Source organism: Leptonychotes weddellii, chromosome 4 (assembly GCF_054177405.1).
Source record: "Leptonychotes weddellii isolate Sample4059 chromosome 4, ASM5417740v2, whole genome shotgun sequence".
Lineage (NCBI taxonomy): Eukaryota > Metazoa > Chordata > Mammalia > Carnivora > Phocidae > Leptonychotes > Leptonychotes weddellii.
Genome location: NC_138372.1, coordinates 30,044,421 through 30,057,359, shown reverse-complemented (window position 1 = coordinate 30,057,359; position 12,939 = coordinate 30,044,421). Strand labels below are relative to the sequence as shown.

Below are 12,939 nucleotides of genomic sequence, written 5' to 3'. Positions count from 1 at the left end.
TGGGGTTGTTTGCTGGGATTAAATGAACTAATATATGTAAAACTCTTAGAACACTGTCTGGAATGCAGTAAGTGCTATCCAAGTGTGAGCTCTCATTAGTATTATTGCAGATGGCATACCCCATGGGGAGATGAGGCTGATATTAACTTTTGTTGCTTGTCTACAAAGCTGGGCATTATTTAATAGATGAAGTAAAGACAAACAATTGAAGTTGTCTTAGTTGTGTGACACTGAATCAGACGGAGCCTCCTTGTGAGACAGAACAGTTTGTTTTCCTAAGCACAGTGCTGATATAAATGATTTCCTTTGCATTTCCTGAATCCTAGAATCTTAAGTAGTGGGAAAGGGCTCACAGTTCATCTCAGCCTGAATAGAGAAGAAACTGACTTGCCCAAGGTTGCACAACCAGCGTGGCCTGGTCTCCTAATTGCTATCACAGCGCTCCTTCTGCCCATCACCATAGTTACAATAACTCAGTCCATGGAAATGCAGTTTATTTTCACATCTGCAATGTTTAAAGTGAAACACACACACACACACACAAATCAAGGTGCAGACAGTGCTTTAGTTTTGCAAGGAGCCATCAGCATTTAATTGGAATGCACCATGCTTTCTGTTTTGAAGGGAGGTGATAGGGCTGCAGCAACGTACCAGGGTCCCTAGTTATAAGTAACAGAAATAAGCTCTGGCTAACTCGAACACTCAAGGAATTTACTGAAAGGATATCAGGTAGCTTGCGAATTGAAGGGAGGCTGGCAAATCAGGCTCGGAAGATATCCAGAACAAGAGGCCAGGCAGCAGCTACCACAGCCAAGGTCACCCCTCAGGGTGAGTGTGGTGAATATGCTGCCAGGTGCGGCTGCCCCTGGATACCAAGGCCAAAGCCCCATACGCCACCCGCTGCTGCCGCCAGTGAACACTCATCCTTGGGCTCGACTGTCATAAGCAGTCTCTCACTTCCTCTGTCTTTGCATCACTGTCTGTGATTCAAAGTCCCAGAAGGAGTACTCTGCTAGCTGAGCCAGATGTCGGAGGTCTGGTGTGGTTGGCAGGTGGGGGTGTGGGGCCAGAGGGAGAGTCTCTAGCCTTCCCACTCTGGGTACTGGGAGGAAGGTCCCTCCCCATAACCAAGATTTACAGAGGAGGACACTCTCCTCCTTGGAATTCTCCCCAATAAGAAGGTGATAGAATGCTGAGTAATCACAAACAAAGGAACAAAAACAATAGAAAATACATGACATAAAAAAAAAAAAAAGAAAAAAATCCAGGAAAGAAAGGTGTATGGCCCAGACGCCTGCCCTTCTCCCCTTCTGGAGCCAGCGTCCTCCACTTGGCCTGTTCTCTGCCTGCTCTTCTTCATCCCCATCACTTCCCCATGCTGAACGAAACAGATGCTCCAAGAAGGAGTTCAAGGTCAAATGATTCTCCTAAAGTTCCGCTTACTTCAGTCACCACCAGATTCATGCTGGAAACCTTGAGCATCTTCGGTCTCCCATTAACATAAAATCCAACTCCCTGACTAATTTTTTTTTATTGTGATAAAATTCTCATAACGTAAAAGTCACATTTTTAGCCATTTTTAAAGTGTACAATTCAGTGGCATTGGGTATATTCACAGTGGTATGCAACGATCACCCCCATCTAGTTCCAGGACATTTTCATCACCCCAAAAGGAAGCTTCATACTCATTAAGCAGTCATTCCTCATCCTGCTACCCCTGAGCCCCTGGAAACCATGGGTCTGTGTTCTGTCTCTACAGATTGGCCTATTCTGGAAATGTCATATAAATGGAATCATATGCTAGGTAACCACCTTCCTATTAATCCTCCGCCTCCTCCTGCTACAGGTTCTCCAAGACCTGTCTCCTCCCTACCTCTGAAACCTCATCCCAGCCCACGACAGGGAACTAGCCCCGGCCCCTCAACCCTTCCCTGATGAAGCCACAGACGGAAGAGGGAGGTCGATGCATCCGAGCAACCATTACAAAGACAATGAGAATCCCCTGGGAAGACAGAACGTAGTTGTGTGTCTCCGTATGATGAGCAAGGACACAGAACAGAAGGGGGCTGGGTAGGAGGTGGGTTGGGGTAGGCCAGGCGAAAGCCGCTTAGTTGAGTTGAATTCTTTCTCTTTCCCTAGGCCGGTCACTGCCCACTCCTTCTTTTCAAGGCAGAGAAACAGTGGGGGCACATTAGTGCTGGCTGGGATGGTGACGTATGGCAGGGCGGCGATGGACTAGATGGGGCAGGTAGTGATTCAAAGCTGGTTCAAGCAGCCCTACCAGCCTCTGAGTGTTCCTTCTTCCCCCACTCTCCCTTCCACTGTTGAGGGAGAACACTTGAGCAAGAGCAGTCCCTGGAATTGAAAGACAGGGTGGTTTCGGAGGCACAGGGTTGTCTGGTGGGGAATGTGCAGTACATAGGTATCTCTGAGCTCAAGTTACAGGGCTAGAGGCTCTCCTCTCTCCCCATTCTCCACCCCGACCCCCCTCTCAGCAACCTAGCCAGAAAGAGCACCACCTATGGTTGTGCTAAGAACCACAATTGCAGCCTGCAAGAGAATGCCTTAAAGAATTTAGGTGTGCATTTCTCTCATATATAACAATTCTGAAATCTGCCGGCAGCTCTGCTCTGTATTGTCATCCAGGGCTAAAGGTCTCTGTCATCTTCAACATGGGGCTTCTGAGATGTCTACAAGGAAGGTTTGGTAGGCCAGCTAGGATACAATGCCACACAAGGCTTGAGAACACATGGGTAGGAACCACAGGTAAGCTCAGGAGTGTACTTGTGACTCTTACAATTAATATTCTGCTTAATGCAGCTTTGTTTCCATCTCTGTGATCTTGGGCTTGACAGACTTGGGGTGTTGATTCCTGAGAGAAGCATGTTCCCACCAAGAAACACGGCCATGGTTCTGATGAACTGGAAGCTGAGCTTGTCCCTGGTATTTTGGGACTTCTCATGCCACTGGATCACAGGAAGAGAAGTCCTGGCTGTCGGAGAGAAATGGGGTTGCTCAGTGCAATAGAGCTGAGAAGACTGTGTTTAGTACCAGGGGATTCATGGAGCCACTTCAGTGGAAACTGGCAACCCAACCCAGAGAGGATGAGTAAGGGCTCAGTTATTTTGAGATGAAGATTTGGGGCTCCCCACCTGCTGAGATGCTGTAGAGGGTAAGGTAAACATAAAAGGGATCATGAAAGAAGGAAGCCACGATTATCAGCTCTGGCCTCATGACAGGCTACAGAAGGGGAAGATAGCAGCTGTACTTACTTTATTGATTCTTTTTTTTTTCTAATTGATTCCCCCCACCACCCTGCCCCTTTTCCTACTACTTTGTATGAAGAATACAAAGGTAGCTAACCTCCCACCAGGGAGGACACTTGAAATGACATCACCAGTAATAATATAGTGCCTTACGACACTTGTTTCTCCCTGTGTTTGAGATGAGATTTTCATCACTCAAATGAAGAGCAAAACTAGAGGCTGGATGGCCAGTGGGATGGAGTGGACCGATTCTTCTTTGTTAATGCTACCGGGTCCATTCTCCACCCTTCTCTGCTTTATTCTTTCCCTGGGAGGCTGAGCACTATGGACTACATCATCTGGACTCCCTTGCTGGCAGGTTTTCTGTTCAGGTCAGCCGATGATAGGCACTTGCAGATTAGAGAATGGGAGGAAGGCAAGAGTTCAAGGTGCTTTTTCCCTTCTGGCTCTGCTTTGAAGCCATTCCTCTGGCAGGATCTCTGCCTGACTATAGCTCCTGCTAGACATCCTCTCCTCCACATTCCCCCTCTCCTGTTTCCTCTGCTGCTTCTTCATTCTCAGGGGGTGGTAATGGTTTCCTGCTGTTGTTGGTATCTGGGTACCTTCTCTACCCCCCAAATAGTCCTTTCATTGAAGTCTTCACTTGAGCCATATGGGGCAAGCTCTGTTTCCTGCTGTGACCTGACTGATCTAGTGTCCATTTCCTCCCCCAGCTCCTGAGCTCTTGAAGAATAGGAACATTGTCTTAGTCATCTCTGTATGCAAAGGTTATCTGGTCATAAAATGTTAAATGAATCAATCAAAGCTGTGCTGAAGATCTGTCTTTCCCCATGAATTTTGCAAAGCCAGAACAAAGAACAAACTTAATCAGCAGCATGTTCTTAATTTCTATTTCCAGGAAAGCAACCCCGGTTCTTTCCACATCACCTCTTCCTGATGTTCCCGGTGCCTGCCCTGGTGTCCCAATGCAGTATCGGACAGGGACCCAGGCAATGCTTTTTCAAATCAGGATGTTGATTACAATTGCGTGTCCAGATACATTATTCAAAATGGGCTACATATCCCTTGTGTGAAGCTTTTGCACATAATTGCTAGTGCAGTGTATCTGACAGTTTGTTCGACCCTTCAGGCTTCTAAAGGTGCTTAATCTCTTTTATTAAGTGACTCTGCTCCACTAAATAACCATCCTGGTCTCCTTCCTCTAGGCCTTGTTGCTACAGATAAACAAATCTGTGCTCTCGAGTTGTTGGCTAATACATCATCATTTCCAACTGATTGAAGGTGGTCAATGCTGGGAATGCAGACATGGGGGGGATGCTGGCAAGTTAAATGTAGGATTCAGATATCAGATCTGGGGAGAGAGAGAAGGTGCAGGGAAGTGCTCAGGTCAAAGAGTGGTGGAAGAGGTCAGCATCTGAACAAAGGGTCTAAGGCCATGGGCACCATCATAAGAATCCAGTCTTCTAAAGCAGGCCTACCATATATGCTTCCTCCCCAGACCACCCCTCCCTCCCTATTTTCAGAGTGTAGAAACAAGTGGCTGTGTGTGTGGGGAGGGTAGAGATCTGGGTAAGGCAGAGATTAAGGATTTCTGTTTATATTTCTAGTTTCAGTTATCTTTTGTTGGATTATATTGGAGAGTCTTATTTTCCTTAGTGCTTACTAGTGCATTACTGGATAATGCACTTAAATTTTTATGAGTATATTTACCCTTCAGAGAGGTATAGGATGTGAAGGCTGGCAGAATTCTTAAAGATTATTCATATTATCTTTATTTTATTTATGAGAAGATAGAGGCCCAGAGAGATTGTTAAGTGCTATTATTAGGACTACATAAGTAGTCCTAATATAACTGGAAAGTATGGGGCAACAGTTTCAGGTGTTGATCTGGCTGCTCACTGCTCAATAATGTAACTGAGGTTCTGTTTCATTTTAATTTTCCCATTCTGCCTTCCTCAGGATTCACATACTGTCTGGCAATCTAGTCTCTATGTTTGTGGTCACATGTGGCTGTATTAATTGTAGACCTTATATCATTGACAGGGGCTACAGCAGGGGTAGCAATCTTCTTTTTGTCAGAAATCCTAGAAAATATCTTCTCAAATCTCATTGTCTTGACTGGGCTTCATGTCTTCCATGGAACGGATTTCTGTAACCAAAGAGATGGGATAGAATGATTGCTTTAAGCCAACTAGGCCTAACTCCTGGAGTTTGGAGTCAGGTTAAGCAAGACTATTTGGGTTAGAGTGCAGAAAAACTGCGTTTCCAAGGAAATGTGGTTCTGATGGTGGTGCAATAAAGGAGTGGGTACTGGGGAGGCTGACTGGGCAGGGACTCAGCCAAGGTCAAGCAGCTGGTCATGGCCAAAATGGGACTAACACCCAGCTCTCCTCCTCAGCATTTTTGTGCATGGATGGCTACGCAATCCCATTTGAGGTAGTACGTGTTACACAACAGATGTCTAAATGAAACTATGGGTTTGCTTGTAATATTCAGTTTATTCTTTGGCTATGATTACAAGTAAGTACAAAAACACACCTTGCCAGTTAGTCACAATAATGAGTACAATTGTCTGAGTTACTTAATTTTGCATCTCATTAAGCCATGAAGGCTTTCAAGAGAAATTGAGTAGATTTTAGAGATGAGAGCCATATCATTTAAATAAGTGCCTTTTAGTCTTACTGAGGGTTTAACCACCTTCTGGAACATTTTTTTGGTATTGGAATACAGTTTTTGGACAACCTGTATGAGATGCCTTAGGCCTGGATTTTTGCTTTTCATCCTTTAGGGAAAAATGCTTGTTAATGTCCCTCAAAGAGATCTCTTTCTCCTATTCAGGAATCATAGAAGCAAAGAAGAAGAAAGGAAGAGTTCTGAACACCCACCATAGGCCAGGCACTGTGTTAAGCTCTAATGATATAGAAAGGAAGGCTACAGCCCCCAAGGAACTCCAAGTTTAGTAGGAGAGGCAGATAATTAAATGGATAAGTAAGATACCACAACAGTAAGTGCAATAATACGTGGAAGAATAGGGTGCTTTAAGAACACAGAGGAGGACAGAATGTTGGGAGCAGGGAGAACCAGGAAAGGTTTTCTGGAGGAGAACTCCTTAAGGGAAGGTTGAAGTTAGCTTGGGAGAACAGGGAAGGGTATTCTACACAGAGGGGACTCATGAACACAGAGGCATGAAATCTTACAGGGTGTTGCCATGGATATCCCAGTAATTCAGAAGGGCAGAAAAGCATGGGCAAGGCAGAGAGTGGGGAGAAAAGGTGTGGGAGAGGCAGGCAGGCAGGAGCTGGGATACAGAGCTTGGAGGCCTTCCAATGGGTGATGGGACGATTCTAAACAGTTGTAGGTAGGTAAGGACAAGTTTTGTGTCTTAGACGTATTTCTGTATTGATTAGATTCTATGGTTGCAGGCAACTCTGGGTAATTTCCAAAGAAGGAATACTTCGGAGAACACTGAAGGAAAAGCTGCAGCACCCAAGCTCTGAATGGAGCTCCCAGGGCGGAGATAGCAGGAATTGCCTAGGACTCTCCTTGGTTGGGAACAATCAGGTCCAACCACTTTCAGTTTTTATGTGGCTCTGCCTGGAATTCAAATTCCAGATGAAGACTGTCATATTGCCTCAGCTTGAGGGCACACCTAGCCTGGGTCAGGTAAGGTCAGCATCTTGATTGACCGTCTCACCAAGCCTGTATGGGGGAGGGTGGGTTCCTAAAGCAAGATCAGGGTGTTGCTAACATGAGAAAGAGGAATGAATGCCAGCTATATCAGCTAAAGCAATGGGTGTCCACTTCCACAGCTGTTTGGAAGCTAGATTTGAAGGGGACAAAAGATGAAGGGAATCAGAAGGCAAAAGATGATGGGGGTATGGATTAGGGCTGTGGTGGTACCAATGGAGAAGGACTGTGGGATTTAAGAACACTTATGGGATAAAAATTGTTGGTTGATTCTAGAAGAAGGAAGAAGGAAGAATCAAGGATAGCTCCCAGGTTGTAGCAGGCAGCAACAGATATCACTACTGGAGAGAAGGTACAGAGTAGGGGGACAGAAGATGACAGATTGCTTAGGACACACTGAGTTTGAGAAACCTGTGGGGCATCAGGTGGATGTTAGAATCTGAAGCAGTAATTGAACTCACAGACATGGACAATAGAACCTAGGAAGAAGTCACAGAAAACATCAATATTTTAAATAGGCTTGCCAAGGGAAAGGTCAAAAGACAGAAAGAATGGAGAGGAGGAGGAGAACCAGGAATGTTCAGGGTCACAGAAAGCTTCAGGATTCAAAGAGAGCGGAGATTTCAGCTCTGGTACCAGCAGAAGCCACATTCTAGGGAACTAATATATAAATGGGAGATGAGGAAGGAGGGGTAAAAACATGTAGGCCGCCATTGCAAGAATCTTGGATGAGAAGGGGTAGCAAAATGCTACATTAGCAGTTGCTCCCTATTTTCTCTTACTCTGGTGGCCATTCATCTATTTTCTGTAGATTTGCCTATTCCAGACATTTCATAAAAATGGACTCATATGCTGTGTGGTCATTCATGTCTGGCTTTCTTCACTTAGTTTTCAATGTTCATCCATATTACTTCATTCCCTTTTATGGTCCAGTAATGTTCCATTGTATGGATAAACCAAAATTTACCCTTTCATCGAATGATGGACCTTCTAATTGTTCCAACTTTTGGCCATTATGAATAGGCTGTGAACATCTGTGTACTAGTTTTTGCGTAGGTATGTTTCCAATTTCCTTGAGTACACACTGAGGAGTGAAATTGCTGAAATTGCTGAATTTATTCTTGCTGGGAGAGACTTGATCTTGTTTACAGGCTGAGGGTACTGGAACTTGCGCAGAGGGAGAGGCGGGAGATTCGGAGAGGGGGTGGGGGTGGAGGAGGTAAGTGCTGGAGGAGAAGGGCCACTTAGTTCAGCATCACTCACTTTCTCTGTTGGCACAACCCTAACGCCCTAACCTCGCTTCTCAACTGCTAGACTCTCTGCACACACACGACCCTTGCTGACCAGGGAGCGAATCCAGCGCGTGGATAAGGCACCCCTGGGATCCGTCGCAGATGCATCCGGGCTGGTGGCTCGTTTTCTGTTGCAGATCACAATTTTGGGGTCTCCTCTGGTTAGACAGAGCCTGGCTCATTCTGGTTTGGTTTTCTCCCACAGATTTGTCTACAGGTGAATAAGGACAATCCACTATGTAGTCTGAGTCTGATTCCTGGTTCCTCAGGCCATCCAGGGCTCCCAGCCCTCCCGGATTAGGAAGGACGCCGGGTACCCACCGCTGGGGACCTAGAACGCCAGCACTCGTGCGTTGCCCATCGCCGCCACCGCGCACGCGCCGCTCCCTGCCGAGGAGATGGGGGAGTGGGCGGGGCGGGCGGCTCTCAGGCCAATCGGAAGCGAGCGCCCCCGCCCCCCCCGATTGGTGGACCCAGCTTGACCCCGGCTGTGGGCGGAGGAGGCGGGGCCCGGCGCGCGGCCGCGGAGGGGGCGGGGCCCGGGGGCCTGGAGGCGGGGCCTGGGGCTGTCAGTCCCGCGCCCGCCGCCGCCGCCGCCGCAGCCGCCGCCGCGGTTCCTTACATGCCGTGGCGGGGTGGCTGCCAGCGCTGCCGCCCGCCGCCCGCCGTCCCGGCATCCCGAGCCGCCTCCCGCCGTGCCGGCTCGGTGCGCAGGTAAGGCTGGCCGCGCTGCCGAGTCCTCGCGCCCCCTCCTTGGCATCGGTCCGCCGCGGCTATGTCAGCGCCGCGGCTCTCCTGGCCGCCCGGGGGCGGTCCCGGGGGGCGGGACGACTGTCCTCCCCAACCCCCCACAGCCTCGGGCTCCGCGCCTGCCGCGGGGTCCCGGGGCCGCGCCTCCGCCGCCGGGCGTGGGGCCGACGCTGAGCACCCCCTCCCGGGCCGATTACACAATCGCAGGGGCTGGGGGCGGGGGTCCCCTCCCGAGGCCCGGCTCCACACCTGTCCCCGCGACGCGCTCACGGGCAGAGGGCAGAGACCCAGCGCGACAGCGGGGGCCCGGAAAGTTTCACTTTGTGGTCGGCGTTTGTTGACATCCCAGAGATGCGGGGAGATGGAGGCTGAGCCGCGAGGATGCGCCTGGCGCGCAGCGTTCCCTTTGCCCCGGGGTGGCTCCAGTCCAGGTTTCCCTTCCAGAAGTCCTGCCGAGAGCCCTGCCCCGGGGCCGGAGGCTGCTGCAGGGCACACGGGTCGGTCCGCCTTGGTTAGCGAGCCCTGGCCCCAGGATTGCTGCAACTGGGGACAGCTCAGCTCTTCTCCCTTTCCTAATTTAGTATTGACATTTAGACCAGGTAGGCGAATTTCCTTAGCGTTTCCCTGACAGTTTATATTTGTGAGGTGCTTTGCTATCCCTGATTAGTTAATTAACAAGGTGGGAAAGCAAAGTAGATCCTGAGACGCATGGCTAATGCCTTCAGTCTAGCAACTCTTTCAGAGCCACTGGGAGCGTTAGGCTGTTTGCCGTGAGATGCTTTGGGCCAAGGTGCGGCCGGGAGAGCTAGCTATTCAGTGTCTTCCGGTTGCCTGGCAAGGTTTTGGTAATAAATGGCAAGGCTTTCTCTGCCTCTCCTTGCTTATGCTGTTTATTGAGGGTCACCAGTCTATGGTGAGTTATTTGATCTTCTTCACTTAAGCAAAGGCGGTTTTAGAAGTATTGCTGAGGAAGTAGCTAAGGAAAACCAACCAACCAACCCGAGATTCAGGTAAGTTTGGATACTTGTCTGCTTTACCAGGTTACCCCTCCTGTGCAGAAAACTTTGGCTCTTCCTGTTCTTTCCCCATCTCCCTGTAGGACTATGCCCAACTGGGTTGGTAATACAGCTCCTCATTTAGTACATAGACCTCTTGCTGCCTGTGGTTTACAGACCTGCCTAGGGACATCCTCTACGAGTGGGCTTAATTAGCACTTTTATCTGCCCATTAAGCAATACAGCCTGAAATCTCTTGTAGTCAGGCACTGTTGTAGTTGAATCTTTAATAATATCTAATTCATGTTAATTGTGTTCCTATAATAATCTTTCTATTAGCATGCCAGTTCCCCACCACCAGTACATTTAGTATAGAAGCAGCAATTTACTAGAAATATTATCATGGCAAAAACAATTCTCCAGCAGATTTGCAGCCCACTTTACTTAGATAATGACTGTGAGAGGCTGTTAAGGTTTTTTATTCTTTGGTGCAGTAGGTGTTACTGATCTATGAGGTCGTTCCTCCCTGGAGTAATGGTTTCAGTCACTGGGTCACTTAGATATTTTTTCTAGTTATATCATCTGAGTTTTTCCCCCATGCTGATTTCTCTTGGGACGAGGTATGGAGCTAACAAGATGTGGTTTTGATTTGCCAGCCTCAATTTTAAGAAGGATTTAAGAATATTTATTGTGTTTGGGGGCTTCTATTAGAGCTGTGACGGTGATTTTATTAGCACGCGTACCGGACACTGTTTGGGGTGCTTTATAGATACTAAGTTATCTCATTCTCACAATGACCTTGTAAGGGACGTACTGTCATTACCCCCTACTTCAGACGATGAAATTGAGGCCCAGTTGATTGACTCAGGTTGCACGGTTAGGTAAAGGACAGCCAGATTCTAACCTAGGTAGCCTGAGTTCAGAGTCCAAGTACTTAACCAGCCATTGTGCTGTCCTGCTTCCATAGGTTATTCTTTCAACAGGTATTTATTTCTACCTTCTGTCTGTACAACACTGCATTCTGTAGTGTGGGTGAAGAGTACTTTACAGTGTAATAACAAACACCGGGGTAGGGGTTCTTGTTGTGGTCTTAACTCGGCTGCCAGCTAATGTGTGATTTTGAGCAAGACACGTGCTCTCCCTGCCTCGCATTCCCTCGTTGGTGGAACAGCAGCGGCTAAAGCAGATGAACTAACTCGATTTAACCTCATGGGGTGCTGGAGAGATGCGTGAGTGCACGCCAGAATTAAATGTCCTCCTCCCTAAGGAACAGTATAAGATCAAGTATCGAATGAGTGGATTGTGTGTGTGTGAGTGTGAGTGTGTGTGTGTGTGTGTGTGTGTGTCATGGGGAGGGAGCAAGGGGCGTGCACTGCACTCCTGGCTGCCAGTGCTAATGATGGGCGTGTAATGGTTGAGAGGCTTCACCTTAAATACTTCAATATTATTTTATGCTTTTGCCACCAGCATCATTCCTTTTGTAATTAAAAAAGAAAAAAAAGAAAGATGACCAGGAAAGAAGTCATCCTGTAGAGGTGGGGTAACCGTGTGCAGCACTATGTGAGGGGCATTTGTGGGGGATAGTTTGGCATGACTCTGAGGGGCTTGGGGTCAGATGATGGCAGGCTCTGAGGGGCAGACCCAGGAGTTCTCAGAATCACAAGAAGTCAGGGTTGAAAGGAAACTCTGTCATTGAGTTTAACACCGTCCTCCCTCTTCTCCCTCCATCTATCCAGTGGATTAATCCCTCACGTGTGTGCATCTTCCCACTCCCTGCTCATCCTGCTCCTACTTGGACTCTTCTTGGGTCAAACGTTGGATGTGCTTCACAGATCTGTGCACCAAAGAAGTTAGGGTGGTATCCAGTGATAGGGAGTGGGAAACCGTAGAAGGATTCTGGGCCCTTCTGGCTTGTGCTCTTGAAAGACCATCGTTGGCGTAAAACCTGGATTAGAGGGGAAATGTGAAACCAGGAAGACTGTTAGGAGGCCTTGGCCAGAATCTAGGATTGGGGTGATCCAGACTGAGACAGGCAGTGGCATGGGGTAAGAGGGGAGGAATGGACCCCAAAAGACAGAACCCCCCCCAGTGCTTGCCTGTCCACAAGCATCAGAGGGTAAGAACAAGTCAGTATCTCCCTGGGGTGAGAGGGGCATTGGAGAACCCCCGAATGGAGCTGGGGAGTCTGATGGGGTGGGGATGAGAGACAGCTATGTATGTCTGTTCCCCAAAGCTGGATAATAGACTGTGGCTAATATAAGTTCCCTGCAGACTGAAAACAGATTTTCTTTCTTCTCAAGAGGGGAGTGTCCCATTTAAATACAGTGGGAAACTCCCTCTGCTTACTGAAGGCATGTAACAGTATTTCCCTGTGGGGGTTGCAGACTCTTACTCCGGCTCCTTTAGCTGTGTGCGGTGCTTCTTGGTCACGTTAGGAATCTGGTGTTCTCTTAAGTTGTACCAGACGTGTTGGTGATGCTTTTCTCTGCTTTTGTTCGGAAGCCTTCTTTTGGAGGATGCTGTTTTCCAGTGACACCTGTTAAATAAGTGCTAGAGAGCCGCCACACCTTGGGGAGTGCTCAGAATCATTAGAAGTTTTTCCTTCTAACGCAGATTATGGGGCACTTCAGATTAGGCCTGGGTGAAACCATTACCACATTGACAGGCAAACAGGATCATCTGGAGGAAACAAGTAGGATTTACACAGGAAACCACAAAGACAGAAAAAATAGTTGGGAGTGTTCTAAGTTTATTTCTCTCTTGTTAATTTATGTGTTTCTGGCTTAGGATGCAGCATGTCTTGAATATTCATACTCAAACATTTATATGCTGAAATATGTCGTCTAATAGTGCATGTGGAAATAAACTGTGTAACCTCAATTTTTTTTTTTTTTTTTTGCCAGGACAATATTGGTCTAAGCTTTTCAGTATCCTTTAGACCAGTGATTC

At 47.8% G+C, this 12,939-nt stretch overlaps 1 protein-coding gene across 4 annotated transcripts in view; it reads left to right on the top strand.

Annotated features, from left to right (window-relative positions):
• Positions 1-8,835: 8,835 nt before the first annotated feature.
• HIVEP3 (HIVEP zinc finger 3) overlaps positions 8,836-12,939 on the top strand; it is a 435,370-nt gene continuing 431,266 nt past the window's right edge. For 3 of the 4 annotated variants that reach the window (XM_081818226.1, XM_081818227.1, XM_081818221.1), the window contains exon 1: positions 9,107-10,005. The gene's annotated coding sequence lies outside the window, so the exon portion shown is untranslated. Of the gene's footprint in view, positions 8,960-9,106; positions 10,006-12,939 lie in introns of those variants that run through there. The other variant, XM_081818222.1, reaches the window with a different exon arrangement.